Source organism: Entelurus aequoreus, linkage group LG17, assembly GCF_033978785.1.
Source record: "Entelurus aequoreus isolate RoL-2023_Sb linkage group LG17, RoL_Eaeq_v1.1, whole genome shotgun sequence".
In the NCBI taxonomy this organism is placed as follows: domain Eukaryota; kingdom Metazoa; phylum Chordata; class Actinopteri; order Syngnathiformes; family Syngnathidae; genus Entelurus; species Entelurus aequoreus.
The window spans coordinates 7304958-7322424 of NC_084747.1; the positions used below are offsets into that span (position 1 = coordinate 7304958).

The 17467-nt window shown below is 39.5% G+C and overlaps 1 protein-coding gene across 1 annotated transcript in view; it reads right to left on the reverse strand.

Annotated features, from left to right (window-relative positions):
* The window catches only part of LOC133632082 (serine/threonine-protein kinase TAO3-like), a 186425-nt gene that overhangs the window by 117253 nt on the left and 51705 nt on the right, over nt 1–17467 (reverse strand). The window lies entirely within an intron of this gene.

Here is a 17467-nt window from a genome sequence, read left to right on the forward strand (position 1 = left end):
TTTTAGAATCAGTGCTAAATTGCTATCTGTTCAAGTTAGTTCTGTAAATCAGTGGTCCCCAACCTTTTTGTAGCTGCGGACCGGTCAACGCTTGAAAATTTGTCCCACAGACCGGTGGGGGGTGGGGGGGGGGGGGGTGTATTTAAAAAAAATAAATAAATAAATAAATAAAAAAAAAATTTTTTTTTTTTTTTGTATTGATCTATTTTTTTTTTGTATTGATCTATATTGATATATAATGTATATATTGTGTTTTTTATGTTGATTTCATTAAAAAAAAAAAAAAAAAATTTTTTTATTTTTTTTTAATTTCTTGTGCGGCCCGGTACCAATCGGTTGGTTGAATTGGTTGGGGACCACTGCTGTAAATGACCCTTTTGCTGCGGAAGACATGTCAGCATAAATGTAACAAATACTCTCAATGTTTTATACCGTATTTTTCGGAGTACAAGTCGCTCTGGAGTATAAGTCGCACCGGCCGAAAATGCATAATAAAGAAGGAAAAAAACATATATAAGTCACACTGGAGTATAAGTCGCATTTTTTGGGGGGCATTAATATGCTAAAAGCCAACACCAAGAATAGACATTTGAAAGGCAATTTAAAATAAATAAAGAATAGTGAACAACAGGCTGAATAAGTGTACGTTATATGAGGCATAAATAACCAACTGAGAACGTGCCTGGTATGTTAACGTAACATATTATGGTAAGACTCATTCAAATAACTATAACATATAGAACATGCTATACGTTTACCAAACAATCTGTCACTCCTAATCGCTAAATCCCATGAAATCTTATACGTCTAGTCTCTTACGTGAATGAGATAAATAATATTATTTGATTATTTACATATGATTATTAGCAATCCGGGAAGGGTGTTAGTTTAGGGTTGAAGTTGCCTGGAGGTGTACTTTTAGTGTGGTTTTGAAGGAGGATAGAGATGCCCTTTTTTTTCCACCTGTTGGGAGTGCATTCCACATTGATGTGGCATAGAAGGAGAATGAGTTAAGACCTTTGTTAGATCGGAATCTGGGTTTAACGTGGTTAGTGGAGCTCCCCCTGGTGTTGTGGTTATGGCGGTCATTTACGTTAAGGAAGTAGTTTGACATGTACTTCGGTATCAGGGAGGTGTAGCGGATTTTATAGACCAGGCTCAGTGCAAGTTGTTTTACTCTGTCCTCCACCCTGAGCCAGCCCACTTTGGAGAAGTGGGTAGGGGTGAGGTGTGATCTGGGGTGGAGGTCTAGAAGTAATCTGACTAGCTTGTTCTGGGATGTTTGGAGTTTAGATTTGAGGGTTTTGGAGGTGCTAGGGTACCAGGAGGGGGTTGAATGAGAGTTCCCGCTAGAATCTTCATGGTGCTTTTGTTGACCAGAGAGGAGATTCTGTAGAGAAATCTCGTTCGTTGGTTGACCTTTTTGATTACCTTGGTTGCCATTTTATCACAGGAAAGATTAGCCTCTAGAATGGAACCTAGGTAGGTGACCTCATCTTTCCTGGTGATAACAATGTCACCCACTTTTATAGTGAAGTCACTGACTTTCTTAATGTTGATGTGGGACCCAAATAGGATGGATTCCGTTTTACCCAAGTGCAGCGTTTCCCACACATTCATTTATTTGTGGCGGCCCGCCACGAAAGAATTACGTCCGCCACAACAACAACAACAAAAAATTAAAAAATTGTTTTTATTTATTTTTTTATTTTTTTGTCCTGTCCAGCTTCTCAGGCAAATCATATAGTAGATGTAGATGCCCATATCGGCTGTTTAGATTTACTTTACAAAAGAGAAGTGTAGGATACTTCTCTTGTTGCCTTATTTGTATTTGACTTTATTAAATGTATTTATATTAGAAACACAACATGTGTATATAACAAAGGGTGCAAAGTCTGCAGGCAGTAGGAAACACATGGTTAAGTGTAGGGAGTAAAACTGATGGCAGTCTAAAGTTCAAGATTTTTGGAGCTCTTTGTTCAGTGGATCAGATGTTTGATGAAGCTCTGTGTCTATCTACCACCACTACTGTTTTCTGTTTATTTGTTACTGACTGTGGCAGGACACCTCTGCCTCTGTTTCACTTTATGTTGCTGGTAAATAATATGGTTGTAGTAGGGGCAGAGCTTTAAGAGACATTTTAGCTTTTACATTTTATAAGATATATTTTTTGTAAGAACCACAATTAATAAATATATTTCAGTGAATAACTTATTGTTCAAATCTGTATATAAATATGTACATAAAGTGTTGTAATTATATTGTAAAATGGATGGACGTTTAAAACAAAACTGTTATTAATTAGTAAGCATACATTTTTTTAGCCTTTTTAGAGAAAATCATATCATTGTAGTAAATTATGCAAATTACTCGATGATGCCATGGTGACCACGCCCATAGCCACGCCCCCACCGCCACAGGTATCTTGGCAGTTTATGGGAAACACTGCAGGTGTATGGATAGTTTATTGTCAGCGAGCCAGGTGCAAGTTACTGAGGATTTTCTCCACCTGTGACTCGTCCTTGCCGGATACCAGCAGGGCCGAGGCATCCGCAAACAACAACAATTCACAGTCGCATGCTGATGACATGTCGGAAAAGTTTGTAAATAAGGTTGTATTAAAAAAAAAAAATGAACACAAAAACAAACAAAACAGCACCACGAGGAGTCCATGCAGTGTTCATTCAGCACATGGCTGACAGGGTGAGGAAAACAAGCGCACACAGGCGGAGGTCACGCAAAGCCCCTCTCGCTCGGTCAAAGCCTTTTAAAGCCACGCCGCGAATCCAGAAGGGTCGCGCTGTGCGTCCCTCTGGAGCGACGCCTGGACTTTTCTCTATTAAAGCCATTCATCCGCTCTGGCAACCGCCCTCTCTTCAGCTGGCGTTTCATTTCGCATGGGTCACTAACTGTGTGTGTGTGTGTGTGTGTGTGTGTGTGTGTGTGTGCGTGTGTGTGTGTGACGATGCTCTCACAAACTTGTGTCACCCCTGACATAGAAAATGTACCAATAATAGAGATGTCCGATAATGCCGATAAATGCGTTAAAATGTAATATCGGAAATTATCGGTATCGTTTTTTTTATTATCGGTATCTTTTTTTTTGTTTTTTTTTTTGTTTTTTTTTTAATTAAATCAACATAAAAAACACAAGATACACTTACAATTAGTGCACCAACCCAAAAAATCTCCCTCCCCCCATTTCTTTCTGTTATTAATATTCTGCTTCCCACATTATATATCAATATATATCAATACAGTCTGCAAGGGATACAGTCCGTAAGCACACATGATTGTGCGTGCTGCTGCTCCACTAATAGTACTAACCTTTAACAGTTAATTTGACTCATTTTCATTAATTACTAGTTTCTATGTTTTTACAAATGATGACAGACGTGAACAAAAGTATGTATTGTCTTTGTGTGATGATGTAAATGAGGTATGGTTGTATTGTGAATTAAGTATGTGTACATTAAAGGGCATTTTATGACTTTTCTTAATTTAAAAACATGCTATAGTATGATTTTATTGTCATAATTTTATTGCATGATTTTTGTATCCCTTTAATTTAGGTAGCCAGGGACTGCAGATGGAAATGAGCTATTTAGCTATAATCTGGTACAGAACACATCTGTCTTTGAGCTTAATGTTTCTGTGCATTGTCCCTTCAAATAAAGACTAAATTAAACTATGTAACTGCTTTTGTATTGTTTTACTTTCTTTTTTATTCAAGAAAATGTCTTTCATTTATTTTTCTTATTTCATTTTATGAATTTTTTTAAAAGTACCTTATCTTCACCATACCCGGTTGTCCAAATTAGGCATAATAATGTGTTAATTCCACGACTGTATATATCGGTTGATATCGGTATTGGTTGATATCGGTATCAGTAATTAAAGAGTTGGACAATATTGGAATATCGGATATCGGCAAAAAGCCATTATCGGACATCCCTAGCCAATACTAAATCAGCTTCTTTTTATCTGATTACACACACACACACACACACACACACACACACACACACACACACACACACACACACACACACACACACACACACACACACACACACACACACACACACACACACACACACACACACACACACACACACACACACACATACATGTCTTGCCTACTTTGTGTGGACCCATGTTTGGTTAGTGGGTTGTTAGGGCCCCCCTTTCCACTATAGCTAGAATGATGAAAAAATATACATCTAGCCCTAGATGGGAGTAGAGAGTTGCAACTAGGGATGTCAGATAATGGCTTTTTGCCGATATCCAATATTCCGATATTGTCCAACTCCTTAATTACCGATACCGATATCAACCGATACCGATATCAACCGATATATGCAGTCGTGGAATTAACACATTATTATGCCTTATTTGGACAACCAGGTATGGTGAAGATAAGGTCCTTTTTTTAAAAATTAATAAAATAAGATAAATAAATTAAAAACATTTTCTTGAATAAAAAAGAAAGTAAAACAATATAAAAACAGTTACATAGAAACTAGTAATGAATGAAAATGAGTCAAATTAACTGTTAAAGGTTAGTACTATTAGTGGAGCAGCAGCACGCACAATCATGTGTGCTTACGGACTGTATCCCTTGCAGACTGTATTGATATATATTGATATATAATGTAGGAAGCAGAATATTAATAACAAAAAAGATACAACCCTTTTGTGTGAATGAGTGTACATGGGGGAGGGAGGTTTTTTGGGTTGGTGCAATAATTGTAAGTGTATCTTGTGTTTTTATGTTGATTTAATAAAAACCAAAAAAAAAAAAAACAACAACAACAACAAAAAACGATACCGATAATTTAAAAAAACGATACCGATAATTTCCGATATTACATTTTAAAGCATTTATCGGACATCCCTAGTTGCAACCTCACTTCAGAATGCAAAACACACAAAGTAAAACAAATATTTTACTTTTGTAGTTGTGAGGACCAGGCAAATGTCCTCACAAGTTAAAAGATCCTCACAGAAAGGGTGGTTTATCAAGTGTATGTCCACACAAGGATGGTGAGACAAGTGCACACACACACACACACACACACACACACACACACACACACACACACACACACACACACACACACACACACACACACACACACACACACACACACACACACACACACACACACACACACACACACACACACACACACACACACACACACACACACACACACACACACACACACACACAAAGAGCTGCAACCTTTCAATTATTTATGAATAATTTTGCACATCAGAGGCGGCGAGTGAGTGAAAAGGGGGAGCAACAGGGGGTCCGGCGGGGCTGCATGAGTGGATCAACAGGTTGCAGGCATAAACAGAACAGGAAGTGGAGAGAAACGGTCCTCCAGAGAGTGACGGCAGACATTCCGAGGTCGGGTAAACAACAAACAGCTGGAAATGTCATTTTTGTAAAAGAACGTGACTCCGTATTAGAACCACAACCACCCCATGATTCCCACTACAGCATTCTTTGTCCACTCACCCTGACTTCACTCACAGTCAAGTAAAAAACAACAACAACAACAACAACAACAAGCACTATCTGCCAAAAGTGAGTCCACGCCTCACATGTTAGTACTGTGAAATGTAAAATACGTTAAGAGTAGCCAATGTACAGATTGTATAGCCGTATAGGTTTAATATCAACCTAAAATGACTCAACACAGAAAAAAAGTGGAGTGGTCATGTATGTTGTTAAATTGAAAAGTGGGATACATTGTAGTGGTCGACAGTTGTATGTGGCTAGTTTAAATGTGATTGCAGTATTCCTCATCAGCAATATTGATCAATCAATGTTTATTTATATAGTCCTAAATCACAAGTGTCTCAAAGGGCTGCACAAGCTACATAAGGGCAAGGAAAAACTCACAACCCAGTGGGACGTCGATATGAATGACTATGAGAAACCTTGGAGAGGACCGCATATGTGGGTGACACCCCCCCCCCCCCCACCTCTAGGGGAGACCGGATGCAATGGACGTCGAGTGGGTTTAGTATAATATTGTGAGAGTCCAGTCCATAGTGGATCTCACATAATAGTGAGAGTCCAGGCCATAGTGGATCTAACATAATAGTGAGAGTCCAGTTCATAGTGGATCTAACATAATAGTGAGAGTCCAGTCCATAGTGGATCTAACATAATAGTGGGAGTCCAGTCCATAGTGGATCTAACATAATAGTGAGAGTCCAGTCCAAAGTGTATCTAACATAATAGTGTGAGAGTCCAGTCCATAGTGGATCTAACATAATAGTGTGAGAGTCCAGTCCATAGTGGATCTAACATAATAGTGAGAGTCCAGTCCATAGTGGATCTAACATAATAGTGAGAGTCCAGTCCATAGTGGATCTAACATAATAGTGTGAGAGTCCAGTCCATAGTGGATCTAACATAATATTGGGAAAGTCCAGTCCATAGTGGATTTAACATAATAGTGAGAGTCCAGTCCATAGTGGATCTAACATAATAGTGAGAGTCCAGTCCATAGTGGATCTAACATAATAGTGTGAGAGTCCAGTCCATAGTGGATCTAACATAATAGTGAGAGTCCAGTCCATAGTGGATCTAACATAATAGTGTGAGAGTCCAGTCCATAGTGGATCTAACATAATAGTGTGAGAGTCCAGTCCATAGTGGATCTAACATGATAGTGTGAGAGTCCAGTCCATAGTGGATCTAACATAATAGTGTGAGTCCAGTCCATAGTGGATCTAACATAATAGTGTGAGAGTCCAGTCCATAGTGGATCTAACATAATAGTGAGTGTCCAGTCCAGAGGATCTAACATAAGATGAGTCAGTCCAGAGTGATCTAACATAATAGTGTGAGCTCAGTCCATAGTTGGATCTCAACATAAGAGAGTGTCCAGTCCAGAGTGGATCTAACATATAGTGAGAGTCCAGTCCAGAGTGGATCTAACATATAGTGAGAGTCCAGTCCATAGTGGATCTAACAATAAGTGTGAGAGTCCAGTCCATAGTGGATCTAACATAATAGTGAGTGTCCAGTCCAGAGTGGATCTAACATAATAGTGAGAGTCCAGTCCAGAGTGGATCTAACATAATAGTGTGAGTCCAGTCCATAGTGGATCTAACATAATAGTGAGTGTCCAGTCCAGAGTGGATCTAACATAATAGTGAGAGTCCAGTCCAGAGTGGATCTAACATAATAGTGAGAGTCCAGTCCATAGTGGATCTAACATAATAGTGTGAGTCCAGTCCATAGTGGGGCCAGAAGGAGACCATCTCGAGCGCAGACGGGTCAGCAGCACAGAGATGTCCCCAACAGATGCACAGGCAAGCGGTCCACCCCGGGTCCCGACTCTGGACAGCCAGCAAATTAGGCTGTAGCAGTGAATCATTGGCTTTTGCATCAGAGTATCAGAAGGTCCCAATCCAAATATGGACAATTTCCTGTACCGCCAACTTAGTCGTGCATCATCACGGTGCATTTTCGTCATCAAAAAGCTGTTATTTTCATTTTTAAGCATGTACTCGCCTGCCCAAGGCACAAGTGTGGGTCAAAAGCTTATTTATTTTTCTTTTTTTGTTTAATCCTCAGCAGAGTAGCGGTTCATTATCTAAAATGTAGTGCCCACCAGCGCCACCTCCTTCTCTCAAGCTGACTCACTGAGCAAACTCCAACATGCATCCGCCCCGTTGGGTGACGGATGAAAAAAAAAAAAAAAAAAAAAGATGTCCAAACACAATTCAATTCATAGATGCACACAAGCTTTGTGTATTAGTCATTATTCCCCGGGGTTAAAAATAAACACGCAGCTCACCCCGGGCGTCACACTAACCTACTTTGTGTGCAACACCTTTGCGCACTACTTGATGCAGCCAGTAGGGGCGCTTGTTTTGTCAGCCTCAATGACAAACAAGCACAAAATCATGTCGGCTATCAACATTCGCCATGACTTTCCTCAAATCCATCAAGCCAAATGCCTAATTCTCTAATAAACCTGAGAAACAAAAAGCTAAAGTTTAGTATGGTGCTAATAATATTCGAGGAGCTCATTTTTTGCAGCAAGAAATCTACAGAAAGCCAAAACTGTTGTGTAAATGGTAAATAAAAAAAGAATACAATGATTTGCAAATCCTTTTCAACTTATATTCAATTGAATAGACTGCAAAGACAAGATATTTAACGTTAGAACTGGAAAAGTTTGTTATTTTTTGCAAATATTAGCTCATTTGGAATTTGATGCCTGCGACGTGTTTCAAAAAAGCTGGCACAAGTGGCAAAAAAGACTTGAGAAAGTTGAGGAATGCTCATCAAACACTTATTTGGAACATCCCACAGGTGAACAGGCTAATTGGGAACAGGTGGGTGCCATGATTGGGTATAAAACCAGCGTCCATGAAATGCTCAGTCATTCACAAACAAGGACGGGGGCGAGGGGTCACCACTTTGTCAACAAATGCGTGAGCAAGTTGTCGAACCGTTTAAGAACAACATTTCTCAACCAGCTATCGCAAGGAATTTAGGGATTTCACCATCTACGCTCCGTGATTTCATCAAAAGGTTCAGAGAATCTGGAGAAATGACTGCACGTAACAGCAATGCTCGAGACCTTCGATCCCTCAGGCGGTACTGCATCAAAAAGCGACATCAGTGTGTAAAGGATATCACCACATGGGCTCAGGAACTCTTTTCTAAAACCACTGTCAGTAACTACAGTCCGTCGCTACATCTGTAAATGCAAGTTAAAAATCTACTATGCAAAGCGAAAGCCATTTATCAACAACACCCAGAAACGCCGCCGGCTTCGCTGGGCCCGAGCTCATCTAAGATGGACTGAGTGCGGGTACTAGACTGGCCTGCCTGTAGTCCAGACATGTAAACCACTGAAAATGTGTGGCACAATATGAAGCCTGAAATACCACAACGAAGACCCCCGGACTGTTGAACAACTTAAGCTGTACATCAAGCAAGAATGGGAAAGAATTCCACCTGAAAAGCTTAAAAAATGTGTCTCCTCAGTTCCAAAATGTTTACTGAGTGTTGTTAAAAGGAAAGGCCATGTAACACAGTGGTAAAAATGCCCCTGTGACAACTTTTTTGCAATGTGTTGCTTCCAATAAATTCTAAGTTAATGATTATTTGCAAAAAAAATTAATACAAGTTTCCCAGTTGGAACATTAAATATCTTGTCTTTGCAGTCTATTTAATTGAATATAAAATGAAAAGGATTTGCAAATCATTGTATTCTGTTTTTATTTACCATTTACACAACGTGACAACTACACTGGTTTTGGGTTTTGTAATTAGACACAATTCTCATCCACTTTATGGCCGATTCCCAAGAAAGGAATGAGGTGAAATGAGGTCTCTCAAAAGGTGAGGAGCCACTACTCAGGTGGTGGTGCCACTGGCTAATGAGCTCACGTTTAGTGTTATGTCAGTGTTAGGTGTGGCCCTGTGTCACCTGTGAAGCATCGGCCTGATGAGTTTAAGCCATAAATCTGACTTGCTGTTTTAACAGCGTCATAACGAAGCGCCCAGCTCTTCTCCTCAAAGATCCTCTACGACGATAAATGAGAGGAGCACGCTGCTGTTTTTAGGGACCCACGGTACACTGCTAAGTAAGATGAAATACCTCAAATAAGGGTGATATGTGCTTATTTTCTGTCTGATAAGATAATTCTTCCCACTAAGCAGATTTTGTTAGAGTGTTTTACTTGTTTTAAGTGTTTTGGTCCTAAATGATCTCAGTAAGATATTACAGCTTGTTGCTGAGATTTGATGACCTATATTGAGTAAAACATGCTTGAAACTAGAATATCAACTGTTGCAAAGCTGTGTCATCAACACTCACAAGTATAAAACTACTTTTTTAAAGTAAGAATGTCTTATTTCAAGCATGAAAAAAAAAAATCATGATTTTGACACAATTGTGTGTCATAATTAAAACAGATGACAGCCAAATGACTGCTGTTTTGTTTTCAATGAAACAATAGAAAATACATACTCATATAGTAGTACAGTTGGCACAGTACAGTAAACTGACAGTTCATATTTAAACATTTAACATTTCTAACAATTTTGAACAGAAATAGTTCATGCACATTCAGATAAATTCTTCAAAATTACAATTAAAACATTTTTGACCGGGGGCCGGGCTGTATATATGCGCACTAATTGACTGAAAGAGCACGCACTTGGCGCAATGATGTCATGTTATCCATGGAAAAATGCATCTTTAGACCATATGATTTGCCTGAGCGGCTAGGAGACCCCGAGAGTAACAAGCGCTTGCCTTGTTGCCTTTCCATTCAGAACAATAAACTACTTTTTAGTATAAGTTTGCTGGTTTCAAGAAATGTAATGCCGAGCGCATATCATTATGTCAAGATAATGGCACTAGCATTTACTTCATTTAAGAATATTTTTCAACATATTGAGCAAGAAGGTCTCTTTTTTTTCTACCAAGAAAAGTGCACTTGTTATTAGTGAGAATATACTTATTTTAAGGTATTTTTGGGTTCATTGAGGTTAGCTAATTTTACTTGTTTTGGAAAGTCTTGACAAGCCAAATTTTCTTGTTCTATTGGCAGATAATTTTGCTTAGTTCAAATAAAATACCCCTCATTTCTGTATTTTTTTTTCTTGTTTTTCAACACTGACTTTTTGCAGTGCACTGCAATACACTTGTTAGATTTTCTCAATATGACAGGAGTGCTCTGCTGTTTTTCAGGACCTATTTAGTCAAAGATCCTCTATACGACCTCCTGGAAAAACAGTCAAAGATCCTTTAAATGATGTCACTGCCCTCACTCTCCTCTGACCTGACGGGCAGTTCCTCCTCCAAGCACGCCGTTGTAATTAGAGCCACCTGGGCTTCACATGCAAAAGCAGGTCACTACTAACACCTTTGTTCCTGTTTGCACGCACGCAAACACACACCCGTTCACTCATTCATACACATATTCATATCTCATATACAGTACAGGCCAAAAGTTTGGACACACCTTCTCCTCATTCAATGCGTTTTCTTCATTTTCATGACTATTTACATTGCAGATTGTCACTGAAGGCATCAAAACTATGAATGAACACATGTGGAGTTGAGTTGAGTTTATTTGGAACATGCAAGCATACAAAAATAATACATCAGAGAGCAAAAGTCCAACATCCTCTAAAAAAAAGCAGCCAATGAGGATGAACATACTTATTTACCGTATTTTCTGGACCATAGGGCACACCGGATTATAAGGCTCACTGCCAACGAGCAGATCTATTCAGGGTTTTTTTTTCACACAGAAGGTGCACAAGATTATAAGGCGCATTAAAGGGGTCATATTATGATTTTTTTTTAATAAATGTTAAACATTTCCTTGTGGTCTACAACAGTGGTCCCCAACCACCGGGCCGCGGCCCGGTACCGGTCTGCGGACCGATTGGTACCGGGCCGCACAAGAAATTAAAAAAAAAAAAAATAATAATAATAATTTTTTTTTTTTTTTTTTTAGGAAATCAACATAAAAAACACAATATATACATTTTATATCAATATAGATCAATACAGTCTGCAGGGATACAGTCCGTAAGTACACATGATTGTATTTTTTTTTACATAATTTTTTTTAAATACACCCCCCCCCACCGGTCCGTGGGACACATTTTCAAGCGTTGACCGGTCCGCAGCTACAAAAAGGTTGGGGACCACTGGTCTACATAACATGTAATGGTGGTTCCTTGGTCAAAATGTTGCATAGATGATGTTTTACAGACTTATGCAGATCCCAAATACAGATCAGCAGGTACCAGAAGGTATGAAAAGTTGCTTTTGCATAATATTGTGAAACAAAACACCAGATAATATGTCTGCAAATGGGTGCCATTTTGCATTACTTATACACACACCATAGTAATACTTGTATCTCTTGACTACGGTGGCCGTAACGGGCCGACAATCCATCAAGCGGTGCGGCTTCAAAGTCATACTAAAACATTTTGACAGATTTTTGAGCGCCGTGTGTAATGTTCTTTATTTTCAATGGAACATTTAAAGTTTTGGTGTTGTTTACTGCCGTCATATTGCAGTTTACACGTATCTCATGTGTGACTACCATATACTGGTCACTATAGATGTCCGATAATGGCTTTTTTTGCCGATATCCGATATTCCGATATTGTCCAACTCTTAATTACCGATTCCGATATCAACCGATACCGATATATACAATCGTGGAATTAACAGATTATTATGCATAATTTTGTTGTGATGCATTAAACAATGTAGCAAGGTTTTCCAAAATAAATCAACTCAAGTTATGGGAAAAAAATGCCAACAAAGTCACAAAGTGCATTATTTTTTTTAACATGCCTCAAAACAGCAGCTTGGAATTTGAGAGGGGGGGAGTTAAGGAGTAGCGGGGGGTGTATATTGTAGCGTCCCAGAAGAGTTAGTGCTGCAAGGGGTTCTGGGTATTTGTTCTGTTTATGTCGTGTTACGGTGCGGATGTTCTCCCGAAATGTGTTTGTCATTCTTGTTTGGTATTTGTAACATTGTTAAAGTTGTTTATACGGCTACCCTCAGTGTGACCTGTATGGCTGTTGACCAAGTATGCCTTGCATTCACTTGAGTGTGTGAAAAACCGTAGATATTATGTGATTGGGCCTGCACGCAAAGGCAGTGCCTTTAAGGTTTATTGGCGCTCCGTACTTCTCCCTACGTCCGTGTACACAGCGGCGTTTTAAAAAGTCATACATTTTACTTTTTAAAACCGATACCGATCATTTCCGATATTACATTTTAAAGCATTTATTGGCTGATAATATCGGCGGCCCGATATTATCGGACATCTCTATTGGTCCAACTTATCATTACACCTTGTACCAAATAAAATTGCTTCGAGGTCGGTAAGCACAACCGGAATTATTCCGTACATTAGGCGCACCGGGTTATAAGGCGCACTGTCAATTTTTGAGAAAATGAAAGGATTCTAAGTGTGCCTTATAGTGCGAAAAATAGGGTGTGCAGTGTTTCCCATAAACTGCCAAGATACCTGTGGCGGTGGGGGCGTGGCTATGGGCGTGGTCACCATGACATCATCGAGTAATTTGCATAATTTACTACAATAGGATTTTCTCTAAAAAGGCTCAAAAAATGTATACTTACTAATTAATAATAACAGTTTTGTTTTAAACGTCCATCCATCCATCCATTTTACAATATAATTACAACACTTTATGTACATATTTATATACAGATTTGAACAATAAGTTATTCACTGAAATATATTTATTCATTGTGGTTCTTACAAAAAATATATCCTATAAAATATAAAAGCTAAAATGTCATCTTAAAGCTCTGCCCCTTTAATTAGTGCATACTAAATAATTTAACTTTAGCCTACTACTACAACCATATTATTTACCAGCAACATAAAGTGAAACAGAGGCAGAGGTGTCCTGCCACAGTCAGTAACAAATAAACAGAAAACAGTAGTGGTCAAATACAAATAAGGCAACAAGAGAAGTATCCTACACTTCTCTTTTGTAAAGTAAATCTGAGCAGCCTATATGGGCATCTACATCAACTATATGATTTGTCTGAGAAGCTAGACAGGACAAAAAAAAATAATAATAATAATTTATTTTTTTTTTTTTTTTAATTTGTGGCGGACGTAATTCTTTCGTGGCGGGCCGCCACAAATAAATGAATGTGTGAGAAACACTGGTGTGTTATTTCCTAGGTTGTGTAGAGTAGGGCAGTGTTGTGTTTGGCATTAAGGCCACGTGGCAGCAGACATAAATAAACCAGGATTTTCACTGGCGCTGTCACAGCTGAGCTTTAAGCTCCCGCATGAAATTTCTGGCCTGTGCGCTCGCGTGTCTTAAGAGGGGAGTGAAGCCTCGCTGCGTTGCTGAAACACTGACAATCGCTGCTGGTCAAAATCCTCCCCTGGTGAGTCAGAGAGAGAGAGAGCAGCAAGCTGCTTTGCCAAGAGGACATGCAACATGCATGACAGCACGGCTCTCGCTGTAAGCCTTTTACATGTGCACAGACACGCATGGACGTCCCATGTCATCATCGCTGCATTTCATCAGCCAGCACACACACACCAAATGATCTCGTTTGTGGCGGTCTGAGCATGCGGCCAAGTGCTCGTCTAAAGCCCAAAAGGATTTAGCAATCAAGAGGAGCAGAAAGATTAATGAACGGTAGGTAGGTAGGAAGGCAGACAGGAAGTGATGTACACACGCTGCCTGCTTTCCTTTCCTCCTCAGCCCCCAAATATCAAAAATATGCTAAAAACGTCACGCCTCAAGCGCTCAAAAGTAAGGCTCAGCTATTCAAAATGTGCAAGCTCAATGCTAATTTGCATTGGATATGCCGGGGGTCGGCAACCCGCGGCTCTAGAGCCGCATGCGGCTCTTTAGCGCCGCCATAGTGGCTCTCTGGAGATTTTTCAAAAATGTATGAAGAATGGAAAAAGATGAGGGGAAAAAAAATCTATTTTTTTGTTTTAATATGGTTTCTGTAGGAGGACAAACATGACACAAACCTCCCTAATTGTTATAAATCACACTGTTTATATTAAACATGCTTCACTGATTCGAGTATTTGGCGAGCGCCGTTTTGTCCTACTTATTTTGGCGGTCCTTGAACTCACCGTATTGTTTGTTTGCATGTATAACTTTCTCCGACTTTCTAGGACGTGTTTTATGCCACTTTTTCTGTCTCATTTTGTCCACCACACTTTTAACGTTGTTCATGAGTGCACAAAGGTGAGTTTTGTTGATGTTATTGACTTGTGTGGAGTGCTAATCAGACATATTTGGTCACTGCATGACTGCAAGCTAATCGATGCTAACATGCTATTTGGGCTAGCTGTATGTACATATTGCATCATTATACCTCATTTGTAGCTATATTTGAGCTCATTTAGTTTCCTTTAAGTCCTCTTAATTAAATTTATATCACATGACACATGTAATATGGCTTTTAATTTTTTGCGGCTCCAGACAGATTTGTTTTTGTATTTTTGGTCCAATATGGCTCTTTCAGCATTTTGGGTTGCTGACCCCTGGGATATGCCATACAGATGCTACTGATTGGCCTTAGTGATTATACATGACGATTTCAACCATAATGCACATTACAATCAAACACCTGGTGTGTAATAAGCAGTGTTGGGTTAGTTACTGAAAACCAGTAACTAGTTACTTTATTTCAAAAGTAACTCAGTTACTAACTCAAGTTACTTACACCAAAAAGTAATGCGTTACTGTAAAAAGTAACTACTTAGTTGCTCTTTTTTTTTCTTCTTTTTTTTATTTAAAGGCCTACTGAAAGCCACTACTACCGACCACACAGTCTGATAGTTTATACATCAATGATGAAATCTTAACATTGCAACACATGCCAATACGGCCGGGTTAGATTAGTAAAGTGCAATTTTAAATTTCCCGCGAAACATCCTGCTGAAAACGTCTCGGTATGATGACGTTTGCGCGTGACGTCACGGATTGTAGCGGACATTTTGGGACAGCATTGTGACCAGCTATTAAGTCGTCTGTTTTCATCGCAAAATTCCACAGTATTCTGGACATCTGTGTTGGTGAATCTTTTGCAATTTGTTTAATGAACAATGAAGACAGCAAAGAAAAAAGCTGTGGGTGGGAAGCGGTGTATTAGCGGCCGGCTGCAGCAACACAAACACGTAGCCGGTGTTTCATTGTTTACATTCCCGAAAGATGACAGTCAAGCTTTACCATTGGCCTGTGGAGAACTGGGACAACAGAGACTCTTACCAGGAGGACTTTGAGTTGGATATGCGGTACCGTGAGTACGCAGCTGCAGCTTCCAAACATTTGATCGCTTGCCCATACGTGCGTGCCGCTAAGTGCATGTCACATACGTAACTTTGGGGACTTTGGGGAAATATATGTGCTGTATGAACTTTGCGGAGGTGAACGGTACTTTGGGCTGTGGGATTGAGTGTGTTGTGCGGGTGTTTGATTTGTATTGGCGGGTTATATGGACGGGAGGGGGGAGGTGTTTGTTATGCGGGATTAATTAGTGGCATATTAAATATAAGCCTGGTTGTGTTGTGGCTAATAGAGTATATATATGTCTTGTGTTTATTTACTGTTTTAGTCATTCCCAGCTGAATATCAGGTCCCACCCGCCTCTCACAGCATCTTCCCTATCTGAATCGTTTCCACTGCCCTCTAGTCCTTCACTCTCACTTTCCTCATCCACAAATCTTTCATCCTCGCTCAAATTAATAGGGAAATCCTCGCTTTCTCGGTCCGAATCGCTCTCGCTGCTGGTGGCCATGATTGTAAACAATGTGCAGATGTGAGGAGCTCCACAACCTGTGACGTCACGCTACTTCCGGTACAGGCAAGACCTTTTTTTATCAGCGACCAAAAGTTGTGAACTTTATCGTCGATGTTCTCTACTAAATCCTTTCAGCAAAAATATGGCAATATCGCAAAATGATCAAGTATGACACATAGAATGGATCTGCTATTCCCGTTTAAATAAGAAAATCGCATTTCAGTAGGCCTTTAAGGCTCCCATTAATGCCCTTTTAGCCTTCATTTCAGTACTGTTATTGCACTGGAGAATAATACAATCTGTTGATCAACTTGACATGCATTTGCATCACTGAACTCTGCTAAACAATGTGGTCTACATACAACACACAAAGACAAAGATATGTTTTTAAGGGCCAATTTGTCGCCAGCACAAATTGACAAAACTATTTTAAATAGCTGCAACATAACATACATAAGTAACAAACAGCATGATAACAACATAGCTGTAAACCTGGCTTCACCCAAGGAAGGCACACATGACATACACAAAGCCTAACCAGGCAATTTTTTCTCTCAAGGAATTGTGAAATAAAATCATGTCTTCAGGAGATCAACACTGTACTGAAGCCCAGAACACTCTACGCATTTCCCCAGTTTTAGTTTAGAGATAAGGAAAGATTGGCCTGGCCCACTAGCATCCCTCTTTATGTTTGTGAACTTTATAGTCTATACACTTAGAGTGATGTGATAATCAAACACTCTAGAAGTCTAGAATGAAAGAGTATATACGAGAATTGACAGAGTGTGTGTACCTTCAGTGATGAATGATGTTTATGTCCTCACTGTCCAGGTGCCATTTGCCGTTTGACGCCCGCTATCATGCTAATTAGCTGCCTGAAAGTGGGTGACTCCACTGTAGAAATAGCCTGCATGTCTTCTAGTACATATGCTGCAATGGCTCTATCAATGTTGTCCTGGCGGAGTCTGTGTCTCTCTTTACTAGCTTCGTCTAAGCATGTTGCTTTTGTAGCTGTTTCAGCAGATTTGAACTGCTGTTTTGGGCAGTAGACGGGATCTTTGATCCAAGACACAACTTACATTTAACTAAAATGTTCTTTTCTTTGTGCTGGACAAAAGAAAAGA